We start from the raw sequence: 16,640 nt of genomic DNA on the forward strand, positions 1-16,640 counted from the left end.
TTATCAGATTCAGAACAAAGAATTAGAATTCAGATTCAGATTTAGAATCCAGATTCCAGATTCAGATACAGAATTAAGATACAGAATACAGATTTAGAATTTAGATTCAGAATTCAAATTAGGAATTCAAAATTCAAAATTCAAAACTCAGAATTTTGAATTTTGAATTCAGAATTCAGAATCCAGAATTCAGAATTCTGAATTCTGAATTCTGAATTCTGAATTTGAATTCTAAATTTTTAATTTAAAATCTTAATTCTGAATTTGAATTCAGAATTCAGATTCATAATTCAAATTCTGAGTTCAGATTCAGAATTCAGATTGAGAATTCAGATTTAGAATTCTGATTAAGAATTCGGATTAAAGATCAACCTGGATTTGAAATTGGAAATTATATTCAAATATTAGACTAAGTGTTGTAACTCAAAATTCAAACTTTAGAATCAGAATAAGATTTCAGATTTAGTTTCCAGAATGAGATTAATCATTTAATAGTCATATTACTTTCCCCTCCTTTTGTGAGAATTTTTTCTTTTATGCATGGTTGAGCTCTAAAAAAGGTATCATGCTAGGCCACGTGTCACGGCTATCCATCAATATTGTAGTTGGTTTTACTTATTCAGTAAAAAAAGCATAAAAAAACAGTAAGATTCGAACCGTGACCAGCATCGTAAAAGTTCTGGTTGCTACCACGGCACCATTTCAGCGCGTTATAAGTCTAGGAAATTCAACTGTTTAAATACCATTCTTTCCATACATAAAATGAACTCCTTACATACCAGTTCGCTTTTCCCCAAAAAACGTACTATGCATCATTTTTTTATATTGAGATCGGAATTTTTCGTGTTTGAATATCTGAAATCATACTTATATGATGCAGAGGGAAGGAATCTATCATGTGTATTCTATATTATTTTATATATTTCCAAATATAACTTACACTCTGTTAGAAAGGCTCCAATCCACTGTTAAGTGTATTAAATCGGGTTTTTAACACTAGAAAGACCGCACCAGTCAAAATGACTGGTTGGACACTTTGTTTGTTGAATATTTTTTGCATACTTCGCTTTAAAAATTCGCAAAAAAATACGACTTTTCATGAATTTTGAATCTCTACAAAACTGTGTATTTTTTATTTCACTAGCACTTTTAGTAAGCGAGAAAAATTTCGCCATGGACACTCGGACCGTGACCAGTCAAAATGACTGGTAAAATTCAAAACCCTATAACTCAAACAAGATAATTTTTTTTCGCTTGCTTTTGGTTTCATTTGCAAGCTACATTTAAGACAATGAGTCCTAGTTGGTTTATGGTGGGCAGAAGTGTGTCATTCGTTATGAAATTATTGATTTTTGATGCGAAGTCGTGATGATTTGAAGAAAAAGTTCTCGGATTGGCCGCTGTGTGGCGCTTCAAGCACTTGACTCCCAATTTTTTTGGTCTGTTTTGTTGCTCAACTATAATCGAACTTTCTGTCAAAATTTGGCGAAATTTCATCAAGATTTGTAAAAGTTATGTTAGATTTAATACATGTCCATTCGAGTAATCGAGTAGTTTTAGGTGATAAATATGTTTTATACTAAACTAATATGAGTTAAATTATTATGAATTGAGTACTTATTTATTCAAATTTGAAGACATCAGCAATGAAACTGAATAATTAAAAAGATATTTCAACATGGGTGCACGATATATTCTTATATGTTGGTTATCCACCATGGGTGCACGGATTCACCGCAGTTTCTGCCCAAGTATGCATTCTTAGATTATTAGGCTCGAAAAATTTCCATACCAAGTTCACTTATTCCGGCACCCGTGTATATACCTGGCCAGCTGGCAACTGATTGAACATTCTTATTATGAGAGGAAACACATCTTACCTGTCGGCAACTCATGGGGTTTGAACCCAAGAATTTTCTTGCCGATACAAGGAATAGAACCCAGTACACCTGGCATACCTAGACCAGACTCGCGCCAGCCTATCTGATAGACCTCATCGGATGCGGATATTTCAACATGGGTGCACGGAATGGCTGCAAATTGTTGTAAATTATAAAGAGTGAAATAGTTTTCAAATTCCTTAAAAACACAACATATTTTTGAGTAAGATATGATAGGTATTTGAAATGCAATATTTGTCAATCGAAAAACTTTTAAGGAAAAACAAATCAACGTGTACATTTGACAATGTTGATTCATCACTCACTCGGTCCATGGTAACCGTTTTCCAATTTCTTGGATGTTGATCAGATCTTATCAGATAAATGTGCGATTGCAAAAACCTGTTTTGTAATAATAAATAAATAAATTTATTATTTCAAGATAAAATTGAAATATTTCTTTTCCAGGAATGAAAAAACGGAACTTTAAATAAAAATCGTTATTTAAATCATTATGTCTCAACATGAAAGACATGGTTTCGACTTTGGTTCGAATTGTAAAAATGCTTTTTAAAAATTTGCAAAAAGTCCAATATTTGAATAAAACGCGGTGAATCCGTGCACCCATAGTGAAAAACCATGTACATACACAAATTTTTATTTGAATCTATAAAGTCTTTATTCTTTACCTTTAGCATGCAAAAAAAATGATTTTGGATGAATAGCGGTGAATCCGTGCACCCATGGTAAATTGCTCTACTTATAGAAAAAAATATGTTTCAAAACCTACAATATTAGGTATAATTTATAGGCAACGTGTTGAAAAATTTCAGAGCGATGGATGCTAGAAAATATCTACTAAAAGAAAATTGAAGTGAAACCGTGCACCCATGGTCAATATCCATAGCCGTCTAACATGATTTTATAATTAGATTGATAATGTGTTTTAATTTTTTGATAATTATTTGAAATATTCATTTTATGACATACACGCATTCGTCAACTATGTCAAACTGAGGTGATTCCGTGCACCCATGGTGAAAAAATATTACCATTTTATAACAAAAATAATAATTTATTCGATATTACAAAACAATTTCAAAAGAAAAAAGTTAAAAATATTATGATATAAAAAATTTCCCCTTTACCAGTCATTTTGACTGGTCACGGTCCGAATAGGTATATTCAATTTGCCGGTCTTTCTAGTGTTAAGCAAATGCAAAGACTTAAACTATCGATGAAAATATGTTTGCTTTTTTATTACTAAAGGTTTCCTAATAAAAATCTAGGTTAAAAATTTAGCTTTTACAAGTGTCAAAGAAGAAAAAAATATGTTCATAAATTTCTATTAATTAAAATCCAAAAAACTATCAATTAGATCTTATTTATGAATTATCAAATTGTATTTAAAAACTCTGTTTATTCTTTTTGTTTATTCATGCATTGATGGAGTAAAAATTTCTGGAAAAAATAGGTCACCGAAATGCACCAGACCCCCCACCCCCCCAATACGGTCCTAAGGTGTCTCTCGAATAATCAAATTCGGTTCTATTTGCTCGATTTGTTCTTGGAAAAAGGAAAAAAAAGTGGTATGGCAGCCAACCTTTGGGATCTGATGATTTTACAAAAAGAGAGGAGGGGTTTTGAATAACTTTAGAAACATTTCTCAAATCCAGATGCCTCTCATGCCATTTTTTTTTTCATTTGATTAATAAAAAAAATTAGTTGAAGCCCCCTTAACATCTTGTCCTCCTCATTTAAACAAGGGAGTGGTCCTTAATCCTTAACCATTATGGAAACATTTCTTGTTATACAATAACCTCTCACGGTTATATTTTTTTCCTTCGCTCTATTATTTTTCGAATTATGTAAAAAAAATATTTTTAAGACCCTTCCCACTTGCTTTCTTTAAACTTTAAGATTGAAAACTTTCAAAGAGAAATTTAACATGAAAATATCTTTGAAAATAAGGTTAAATTTGGTGGTTTAGTTCTATTGTTCTGTAGAGAAAGTTATATGGGAGCCACGTACCTTATTTCTAACTGGTATGGGAAAATGGCCTCATTTGATTAAAGAAACATTTTTAAAATACCCTCCCACGCATAATTTGGTCTTATTTAATCGATTAGTTCTAAACTGCCGTTCTAAGCAAGAATGTCCCATGTGATTTTTGGGTCATTTTCACTTTTTTGCTGGAAACGGTCTCTTTTAGTGTTAACTTTCGAATAAAAACACAAACAAGTAGGTAAACTTTGTTCTGAACTTATACGAAATTTTCATCAAAGTGGTTGTCTCTATGTTGATAGTTCTACGCAAGAATGTCACACCTGTCACACTAGAGAAAATTCTATGAAAAATGCAAATTTTATCAAAAAATGGTCTTAAGATGAGTTCAAACTGTAGAATTTAATGTTATTCACTGAAAAGAACACTAAAACATTCCTCGTACACCACCATTTTTAATTTTGTACCAGTTTCATAAATAGCTTTTGAGTTTATTCAATCATATTTCCTTTTATAAAAAGGCTCCTTCCACCCTTCTAGTGAGAAGGAGGGTTCTCAAACGCTTGTTCGAACCTTCGTCGACCTCAGAAGCCAGGGGGGCCTCTTGTTAAATTTCAAGAAAATCGGTTCAGTAGCTTCCGAGTCTATAGGGAACAGAGAAATAAACAGACTGACAGAATTTTTTTTTCATTAGATTGAATTTAAAAATCTAATCCGTAAATCGTTATGGACATCAATGCTCTTTCGAAGCCAATACCTCAATTTAAATACATTCAATAATCTATCGATTCAGTGTAAACAATCAAAACTCGAAACTTTGTTATCGCAATACGATTGTTTCACCTTAGCAGATTGTACCCTTGCTTCTCAAAGTAGACAGATAAAAAAAACCCACACAGGTAAGTCCTCACAGGGCTTAAACCACGCTATACTGTCCCTTTGACAGGTCTAGCATGGGTACTCACTGGGGAAACCACACAACTTTCCCGCTCCTTCAAATAACTTACTTCCGGTGTGGTGGTTGTCTGTTTGTGGTTAGTTCGTGAGGTGGGCCCCAAACTTTCGAGCCCCAAACGGACGACGGACGTCTTACGGTATCGCAAGAACCCCTCAATTAAGGGCATGATCCACGTGTATCCCGAGCCCCCCATTTTGGCAGTTTGCAAACTACAACAAATAGATAGACCGGAGTGGAAGCTTGGAGTGGAACTTTTCCGAGCACGCAATCAAATTGATTCCCGATGGAACGTGGAACCGGAAGTGGTTGAATAGTGGCAGAGATAGCAGGAACGATCGAACTCCATCCGGGTCCGGGTCCTGGGTCTCTTGTCTTTGTGGGACCACACCAGGTCGAGCACCTGCCGAAGGCTTCCAGACAACGAACGTCGAAAGTCAACTGATACAACTTTTCCTTTATATCGTTTGAGATATCTCGGAACAATCGAGTTTTCCCCTGGCGGGGGTTTTTCGAAAGTTAGGAAGCAAAATCAGGCAAAGACCAGTCCGATTACGAAAAGTTCCGAACCAAGCGTTCGAGAAGCAAAATTTGCGGGACGTGATGCTTATCGGAAATGGATTAATTTATTTGCTTTTCTACTATCTTCCGTCGATGTTTGTGCTTCGTGGAAGAAGTTGTGGGTTGAGCCACGTGCTTTCGATTTACATTGGCTTCGGACCGGAAGTAGCAAGGCGCTTCATTGTGTGTTCCGTTTTCTAGTTGTTCGATTTGTCTGGAAGTGCGGGCGGGGGAGTTTGATGGGGAATTATCGGATAACTTTACGAGCAGCAAAGGATAACTATTTTCTATGGGGTCGATTCATATGTCCATTAGAACGTTTGGAATATCGTGAAGCTTTCTAATTATCGAGAACGTTTAGAAAAGTCGACTATTGATGAGGAGTTCGCAGAGATCGAATAATTATTGCTTCCTCTATACGTGATGGGGGTTGATTTTCTCTTGAAATTGTGTCCTGTTATCGTTTCAAGAAGTCAGCTTTTAGATTATCGTCATTTTATACATAAGTCTTATCCTCAAATTTAATTTGATATTTACAATACAGACACATTCCACGCGCTTGTATAGCACACAAGGGATTTTTATCCGTTTGCGAATTGAAAATCTCATACTCGTCAATGATGTCGATACTTCAAACCTTGAGTGGCCAACGAGAGAACCAACGGAAAAAATAATCTCACATAATCTAAATCTTGGCTGGCCAGCATTTTCAACAGGCGGGCCAAATTTTAAAAATGATACTAGCTAACGTGCCAAGCTACAATTTTTCAATGAAATTTTCAAAGAAAACAAAATAAATATAGATTTAAGAATACGCAGTCAAAATGATAAATTTATAGGTTTGTCTGGGTTACCTAAGTAATTTCCATTACTTGCATAGTTTTTTTTTTCATTTGAAAAAAAATTATTTATAAATTGGTTGAAATGTAACTATCAAGCTTAGAGATAAAAAAAATTGATTTGAAAAGCAATACATAAATGATAAAATTTCTCTTATTGAACACGTCAAATAGTTTTGTGTTTTAGTAGGAATTTAAAACCACCTGGGTTTGTTCTTTTTAAAAATGACATTGAGTGTGATTTCAATGGCCATTTAGTTAATTTGATGGTCTCCAAATTTTAAAAAATCACCACCCCGTTTTCCAAGTTTCCAAGTTGACTATCCTCATTGAACAATTGCTAAGTATTTCAAACTTATTCGTACATAACAAAAGAACTAAAATTTCAGTAGAAATATTTTTCAAAATTTTCCAAAATATCAAACTTTGATTTCATAACTGTGTCGGAGCAGCCTTCTGTGATAAGATTGAAAATAAATTTGATAGTTTATGATCATCGCACTTTTGAACTTTTTGAAAATTTTGATTTATGCTACGAATAGTTAAAATGATTGAAAAAATAGTTTTTTAATTATCATGTTTTTGATTCGGTGATTTAAAAAGGTTTCAAATTGATAGTTTGAAACGATCTTTCCGAAGCCCTTCGTACTCCTTTTTCCTCAAGAACAAAACTAGAACTCTCTTTAAAGGTTTCGATACTCCCATTACGGTGGAAAATCATTGAAATCCTAATAATGGTGACCGAAAACAATTCGAAAAAATTTCAGAATAAATAATTGAAAGTACAGATAAAACTTCAAGTATTGTACAATTTTTATTATTAAAGAATTTCAACTGTATTTATGACCTTCGAAGCAGAAAGAACAAAACATATGGAAACTATTTATAGCATCACGAAAACTTGAAAGAATGATTTCTCGAAAGAAGTTTTCATGCATTTATATTCATATTGCCAGAATTTTTCTCGCGTATCTGGGCATTTCACTTTTTTTTTATTCAAAAATCGGGCAATATCCACTTAATTGTGGTCATAACTTAAGAACTATTCAACAAAAATTATGAAGAATTGGCACCACAATTGCAATTTTTTTATCACAAACATCAGCAGATTTGAAAATCGTAGATGAGGCTTCCACAAAAAACCAGTCTGATAAAATCGTTCAATCAGATAAGAGAGAACTTTTTAAATCAATCAACTCTCATAAATATTTTTTTTTAACAAAATATGAGAATTCAGGATTTGTCTGACTTTTGTTTTGGAATTTAGCTTAAGATTATTTTTTTCGAATGACGGTCACATATATACAGACCAAGAAAACAAAAAAAAACTTTGAATTTCACGAGAGCTTCGTGGACCACAAATATCAGCCGCGTGCCATGGTTTGACCACTATTGATTCAAACTTTTTTGAATATAATATTTTATCTTCTTTGAAAATGACAAGGTGATCCTGGAATCAAAAATAATATATTCAAAGATACCTAGCTCTTAAAATTTTGCATATAAATGCCAACGGACAATCTTTTAACCAACCTTAACACCATCTACTGTCAGAAAAGGTCAAGATTTCTCGATAATTGAATTTTTCACTTGTACCCCTCGTTCCGGGGGGTTTAAAATGCACTCAAATATGCTTTTGTTCATTTTCGAAATACATTTGAAAGTGCACTCTGACATACTTTCACCAATTTTCGAAGAAAAGCTATGCCACTGACTCAATTTAATTGAGAACCTCACTCGTTTTTGCGCATTCAGATTCCTCAATAGAAAAATCTTCAATTAAACAGATACAGTTGCGTTCAAAAAATAATGAAATCGCGTGAAGCTGCGCACCCACTTTCAACTTTGACAAGCTGCCATTTATCTCTAAGTTTATATATTTTCATGAAAATTTCACACAATCTAGTTCAACTATCCAACTAACACTTAACAAAATTTGAAGTCTTTACTAACGGGAAATTAAGATACAGCTATTTGGAAAAGGGAAATTTGGAACTTCTTCACTAAATTTGCTGTATCTTTGACAATTTTCATTGAAAAATCTTGAAATTTGGTCCAAAGATGTAAAAATGTTTGATCTAATACCAGGCCAAGTTTCGTCAAGATCGATGAACGTGATCAAAAATGGTGCCGGATTGAAAATGAGGTTCATTATCACCCAGCAGACCTTTTCATTCTTTTTTGGACGGATGTTTGTATGGAAAACACTGTAATCCATGTATTCTTTGTTTTTTATTTCTTAAAACAAAAAAATATTACAATGAATGTTGTAAATAGCTAAAAACATCATTCGTACTTTGTTTCGAAAGAGAAAATGTTCCAACAGGGTTCAAAATAAAAAGAACAGAGTTTCAGTAATGACCTGCTAATTACACCGATAAGCAAATTTGATCCACAATTAAAGCGAATATTCTATTCGCTCTTTTGTTTCAATACCAGCTTTGTTTCTATTTCTATTTCAAAACAAAGCAAGAGTGAAGTTCCTATCAATTTACAACATTCTTTGTAATAAATTTTGGTTTTGTGAAAGAAAAACCAAGAATACATAGATTACGATGTTTTCCATACAAACATCCGTCCAAAAAAGAATGAAATCGTCTGCTGGGCGATAATGAACCTCATTTTCAATCCGGCACCATTTTTGATCACGTTCATCGATCTTGACAAAACTTGGCCTGGTATTGGAGCAAACATTTTTACATCTTTGGACCAAATTTCAAGATTTTTCAATGAAAATTGTCAAAGATACAGCAAATTTAGTGAAGCAGTTCCAAATTTCCCTTTTTTACGGGAATAGATGTATCTTAATTTCCCGTTATTGTAAAGACTTCAAATTTTGTGGAGTGTTAGTTGGATAGTTGAACTAGACTGTGTGAAATTTTCATGAAAAAATATAAACCGATAGAGAAATGGCAGCTTGTCAAAGCTGGAAGTGGGTGCGCAGCTTCATGCAATTTCATTCTTTTTTGAACGCAACTGTAACTAATTTGTATGGCATATCTCGTTAAGCCTGATTATTGATTCCAAATTTCACGGAACAGGGCTGAAGATATTGCGATTCAGGGTTTGATGACATGGCCAATATTTATTTTCATTGGGATGCTGATTTTTGATATATTACAGATTTTTTTTCCCAAGGTTTTGATTTAATTTAGTTTAATTCATTCAAATGCTGATAAATTTTGTTTAGTTTTATTAAGATGTTTAAATCAAAATCTTAAAATTGTAAAGCTTCCCAGTTTAAGCTTAAACAACTAGTAGCCACTTGAAAGCATGTGGTTAATATGATAAATAAGAAATTCAAAACTTTTAAAACTATTTTATATCAGGAAGTGCTATTTCGTTTTTTTCCAAATCAGCCATTTCAATAACAAAATCAAAAAGTAGTGTATAGTACTCTCAAATTAGATTTGAAAAAAAAAATCAAATCTGTCCAAGTGAACATCCGGGGACGGGGGTTGGGATTTGCCAAATCTCCACGCTTGTCCACGGAGGGATAGGAGGGGGTCTAAAATCTCATTTTTCTATCCAAGTGGTATCTGAACAGCCCCCAAGGAAGAAAAAGCTTTGAATAGCGATTGAAAACTCTGATACCGAAAACCCGTGCTAATTCTGGAGAGCCAAGACCACGTAGAGAAAGACCTCAGTGTGTTTGTCTTGCAGATGAACCCTCGAACTGCTAGTTATTTCCGATCGTGTAATATAAATTGTTTTTTTTTTCCTTAGCGTGATTTACTAATTAGTTGCATTTCTGCCGCAGCATTTGATGGTGGCGCTTTTCGATTTTGTCCGTCGATTTTCGCTAGAGTTCCGAATCTTGTAATGGATAATTTTTGCTGGAACGCCTATTTTGTAGAAATCGGTTGAAATCCAGCTGAGTTATATCAGCGCAAATGAGTAAATTCACGTTACAAAATTTGGGGACAACTCTTGAAACTGTTTTGATACCTCGGATGGTCGGAGTTTGAAGATTTCAATCGAATCGAATTATAAGTTTAGTTTTTTGAACAATTCGTTATTTTTTAAAAACAAATCAAAATTGTTAGAAAAATTTAAAAAATATTTTTTGTAAACTTTGAAACATAGATTGTGAGAAACAGTGATTTGAACATATGACTCTTCAAATATTGTTTCACTTTTAAAAGTATTCGCGAAAAAACCCTGTTTTGTTCAAACAACAAGTTTTGTTTCACAACTTCAACGAAGCGTAACTTTATTTGTTGTTGTTCAATTTGAAAATTACTTACATGAAATTGTGGGAAATCGTTTTGTCTACAACTTTTTTAAAGACATCGATATTCTATTTCTACAGAGAGAACAAGAAATGAAGATGTTACGAACTGAAGTCATAAATGATCAATTCTAGTGTTAGCTTACGTCATAAAACTATTCGATCGCAAAACAAACATCCATAATTTTGAACCAAATCGTATTATTTTTAATAAAATTCAATTTACGACTTTCCCTACTTTTTTTTTGATTTTCAAATTGAAAAAAATTGAAAAGTTTACCTCTAGAATGAAAACATTTCAGAGAAGTTCGGAAAAGTGAATTCACGTCACGGTGGAATGTGTCATTGGAAGATCTTTATGTTTTCAAATTGAACTTACTATAAAATAGTTTACATTTCATTACTACAGAACTTAATGCTAAATAGTCAATTTTTGGACACTGAAAATAGGATCTAAAAATGTTACAATTTGGTATGTTTTTTTTTGCATAAAAAAGACGATTGACTTGATCAAAATTTTCTCAGGACTATATGCTTCTTGTATGTAAATTATTAAATTTTCAAGAATTATTTAAGAATTTGCTTAAAATGTTGAGTGCAACTCGTAGGAAAACTAGAGTTTCCTAGCAATCGACGTAATGAGTTGTTTGTTCATAAAAATAATCAGGGCATATATTTTACTTTTATTTTATTCATGATAAACGGAACTAACTGTTTGAAGAAGCATAAACTATTCAGAATAAGCTTGCCAGATTGCCCGGATTAAGTCGGGTTTGCCCGGATATTTAATAGTAAATTTAGGAAAAGTCCAGTCCAACCCGATTTCCCGGATTTCATTAAAACAAGCTTGGATTTTACCCAGATTTGTTCACTTTATTTGCCAAGTCTTACAAAAATTAAATCGTGTTGTAAATTTGTTTTTTCTTGCGTTCAAGACGAAGTTTCACGAGCAAGTTTTATAAAAACAATCACGAAGGGCGATTGAAGGCCTAAAATACGATTGAAAATCTGCTGATGATTTTTAAAGAAAGAATAAAACCTTATCACTTTTTTCCCTTGAATTTTATTTAAGTAATTCCTTGGTTTCTAGCAAATTTGCTTGGATGTTGCACAGATTTTTTATCAAAACTTTGAAAATCAAATGCCTGCACTCTGCCAGGTTTTGAGATAAAATTGCCCAGATTTATTCAGCCAGGAAATGTTCTGTAAACAATTCTGGCAACCTTTTAAAAAACAGATTTTTATAAGAACCATCTTTAATTAAACTAAAGTTATATCTGTAACGTGTTTTTTTAACTTTCAATCCAATAAATCACAAATTTTTTGCAATCAAGGATAGAGTGATAATATAAATTGTTGGAAAAAACAACCTTCTTTTTTTTTATAAATTTGACAAACTCAATGTAAATGATAAAATATTAATTAAAATTTTTAACGTATCCAGACAGAAATGTAACTCTTTGGTTTGAAATAAAAAACATCCATTTGAATAAAAATTTAACTTTTGCGAAAAGTTGCAAATTCATCTCAATCTATGATAAGGAAAATTTTGCCAATTTTTACGGAAAGAAATGTTGGGTTGGGTTATTTTTATTTTTTTTTTCGATATAAGGAATATAAGGTATATTTGATACTGTTTGGTAACTTTTATTCTAGTTTATTCAAAAAAGTAAATGAAAATGAATTTGGAATTATATTTGAATACAAATTGATGCATTTCATTCGTTTCCTATTATAAATATCAATTAAAGTCTATAAACATTGACGTTTGATTATTTTTTTCTAATTTGAATTAACGAATTCTAAGCTCTGGGTGTTGAATTTGAGCTCAGGATTTCATCCAACATATGGATATATCTCATGTGTTTTCATTTTGATTTTGCGATTAAAATCAACGTTTTATTCAGTCTTGTCTAATATTTACCTACGTTTAATCACTAAACTGCTAAAAAAAGTAACATCAGTTCACTCAAACTGAATTTTGAATCTGTACTCGGCTTTTAAAAGTTTGAAACGAAAAGTTTTAAATTAATTTAGAAATGATTTTCTATTCCAAAGTTCTTCTTTAAATTTTATTTTAAATCTGGTTCCTTCAGATAAGTGAACCAATGGGGAAAATTGTGTTAACTGCGAAGAAATTCAATATCTTACCTTCTTCACGAACCAAATCTATGAAAATATACTTTTCGTTAGTGAAAATGTCCATAAAATTGAAAGGACAAAGTTTTAGACATTGCAAGAGATAACGTACAGAGATATGGTGCCTTTTTACCCCTAATTTTCCAAAATTTGAAACCAATCTAGAAAAAACTTATTTTTAGAAAAAAACACCTCTTTCTTTTTTTTACGACAAACCGAATGAAGGCTATTTGAGCTATCGCACGTTTCGGAAAATGGAGTAATGACTGTTTTACCTTAAATTCCCCTTCATTTTTTTTTCAAAAAGTTCAGAAAAAGCATGTTAGGGCTTGAATATGGATTTGACTTGAAAAACGATTTGATTTCAAATGTACAAGGCCTAAAATTTTTATAAGGAATGTAATGAAGGCTATTTGCGCCATTGCATGCATTTGAAAATGAATTTATGACTGTTTTTATCGTCGGTTCCCCAACATTTTTCAATTGTTTTAGAAAAAACCATGTTCGGAATTGGAAATTTGAAACCAATTTAAGCCAGAAAATGGAATCATGGCTTTATTTTACCCTCCCCGACATTTTTCAAATAGTTAAGCCATTATTCCATTTTCCGACGCCGGGCTCAAATAGCCTTCATTTCATTCCTCGAAAAAAAAATCACAAAAGAAAAGTTTCATTTGCCCTAAAATATTGAAAGCCAAACATGCCTTTTTTCAAAATTGATTGTTAAATGTAGGTGAAATGAGGCTAAAAACAGCAATAACTCCATTTCCAGAAGTTCAGAAAGCCTTCATTCGATTTCAAAGGAAAAAAACACACATTAGGAAAGTCTATTAGTTTTTTTTCCTGGAAACTTTGTCCAATCGATTTTCCGGACATTTTCACTAACGGAAATTATTTTAATAGATTTGATTCATGCAGGAGGGAAGATATTGAATTTATTCGTGGTTTATACACTTTTTCTCTATTGTTGCAACGTTTTAAAAGATTTGTGAATTTTATTTTGCGCATGTCGATGAAATGTGCATTCCAATTTTGAGATCTTGGTCCAATTTTTAATTCTAAATTTTAATTTTGTGATTTAAACTCGGCTTCTTATTATTTTTCTTATACGTCTTTAATTTATTTGATTATAATAAAGAGATTTTCAATTCTGATTTTGGGTTTTTCAAATATTTAATTGTTTCCTAATCTGAAATTTCAGAATTGAAAATCAAAAATTCAATCATAAGTAGGTATTCTTTTGCGTTGCATAGAATGTTAGGTTTTTTTTGGCAAACCTGAGATCGTTACTTTTCACTTTTTCAATACAATACTAAGTTCTGATTGTAATTTTGAATATCGTTTAAGAAGGTACACAAGAAATATGTATCCTTTGCAGAAGCTTGGTGAGACCGTTTGATTTTTGTGTACTCCAACTTTTTTTAGCCGCTGGATGAAAGTGGATATTTTTTTTTATCTTGAACTAAACTTATTAAAATATATCTACTGAAATATGTTCAAAGTAAAATTGAGCAAAAATTACCATCCATCCTTCCATCCATAAGAAAATTCAATGGAAATGGCGAACAGAAGTTGTTTATTCAGTTTTATAATTGCTTTATAATATAACTTCTTCTGGTTATGAATAAAATGGGTTCATGCTAATAATTTTTGTTATAACATAACATTTTATATTATAACTTATCTAACTTATACATGAGCGAAATAAGAATAGCACCACTATGTGTTTTGCTTGTTAAAATATGAACGATTGAAAATAACGAAAATTTTCTTCCACAGTTTATTCTGAATTGGTTAACGGATAAATCAAGCATAAGTTTACTTTTTTTGGGCGAAGCGATTGGCGTTGCGGACCAAAAATGTGAAGAAGGGGTGCGAAATAAGCATAGCACTACTTGAGTTTTTCTTCAAAAACAAGAATATTTTTGAAAATTTAGTGTGTAAAAGTGAATAATAATGCTTTTACGAATTATTTGAATAGATAACTGCATTTTAAGGAGTTTTCCATAATTCCAAAGGTTTTCAAAGGTTTTAAAGGGGGTTTTAAGAGATGCTCCTCTAGCGTTAAGGAATTTGATATTTTAGCATTTATTCTATACCAAACTTCTTACTTCCTTGATTAAAATGACGTGAAATGATGAAACAAACATTCGGGATTAATTTTGAATCAGAAAAAAATAGTTGGAAATCAAAAACTTTGATTTTGTACAGTAAACCACACTTTTTCCAGTTTCAAGTCGTAGATGGCATCACTATCTTGCAGTTAAAACCAAATTTAGTCTCATAATAGATTTTACAGGTTTATTTAGGCCCATATTCATCATTTTGAGGTATTTTCCCATCACAGTTTTGTGGAAGTTCACGCTGCAGAAAGCTTTTCCGGATTTGCCAAAGAATCACCAGCACAAAAATGTACAACCGCCAAAATACCTGCTCATCTCAACTTCTGATTCAATTGCAAATCATACTGTTAGCCGTCTGGTTCATCATTCTCCATCGCAAAGTATAACTTTATTCTGAAAATCGGCTCAAAAATTCACTTTTAGTGACCTTGATGCGATTCTATTTTTTTTTTTATTTAGTTATATTATTATTTCCAAAGCGTTCACACGCTACATGTATTTATTTCTTGACCAAAATCATTCAGCACTCCCTAAATAATCCCGGATATTCGAAAATCGGCATGAATATGGTTAAGTGGCAAGATAGTGCTGCCATCTATGACTTTAAACTAGAGAAACAGTGTTTGACTTTTAAAAAACTTTTGTATTTTTGAATTCAAACCAGCTTTTTGGATTCAAACTCAGCCTCAAATCAATGTTTCATCATTTTGCATCATACTTATGAATGTTTATGAAGGAATCAAGGAGTTTGATAATGTTTTATAGCTCAAATATCAAATTCCTTAACGCTAGAGGAGCATCTCTTAAACCCCCTTTTAATACTTTAGAAAACCCTTGGAAATCTGGAAAAACTCCTCAAAATGCAGTTATCTATTCAAATACTTCGTGGAAGCATTATTATTCACTTTTACACAGTAAATTTTCAAAAATATTCTTGTTTTGGTTGAAAAACTCAAGTAACTATTCTTATTTCGCACCCCTTTATCACATTTTTGGTCCTCAACGCCAATTGCTTCGTCCAAAAAAAAGTAAGCCTATGCTTGATTTATCCGTTAAGCAATCCAGAACAAACTGTGGAAGAAAATTTTCGTAATTTTCAATCATTCATATTTTAATAAGCAGAACACATAGGGGTGCTATTCTTATTTCGCTCACTGTATATATTTTTATAACACTGACATATTTTTCGAGATTCTATATTCTCAGTGACAAAAGATGATTGAAACGGAAAGTTTCCTCCTCATTACAATACCAGCCGAAAAGTTGCCCTGAACCTTCTGGTCGACATTCATCAAAACTTTCTCCGACACAGTGTCTCTTAGGCTCCTCTTGAAGGGAACGTGACAAGCAGCATTAATCGTGTCCGGGGACATTCCGCAGAAAATGTTGCTTCCTCAGGTTCCCTCTAGCGGGGCACGAGATAAAAGTGACATGGAACCCGCCGCTCGACAAAACTGCAACAAAGCCAAGAAACATCATCCTATATCTACTAGGGAGAAGAGGCAGACAACCGGATGCAAGTGCGGCGGAAAAGTTGACGAAGTCTTTTCGGCTGGCATCAAATAAAATCTGACTTCCGTCACCCAGTCAAGACGGCAAGCAGCACACCGTTGACATGTCTTCACCATATCGGAGGAAGAGTCCCGGCGGAGGAATTTACCGGACTGGAAATGGAGGCTGACTGGCTGGCTTGCTAGCATGTCACACATTCCAGCAGCTAGAGATTTATTTCCACCCTTCCCTTCCCTTCCCTTTCTTCGACTCAACCGGAAACTGTGCCGGCCAAGTTTCCAATGTGCTATCATCTGTATTCTGCCGTCGACGGACGACAACGACGGAAGCAGCAAAACGACCCTGAACCGGAAACGCAAGTTTTCTTACTTCGTCCGCCTTAGGAGTTGCAAATGG

This window comes from Uranotaenia lowii, chromosome 2 (assembly GCF_029784155.1).
Source record: "Uranotaenia lowii strain MFRU-FL chromosome 2, ASM2978415v1, whole genome shotgun sequence".
Classification (NCBI taxonomy): domain Eukaryota; kingdom Metazoa; phylum Arthropoda; class Insecta; order Diptera; family Culicidae; genus Uranotaenia; species Uranotaenia lowii.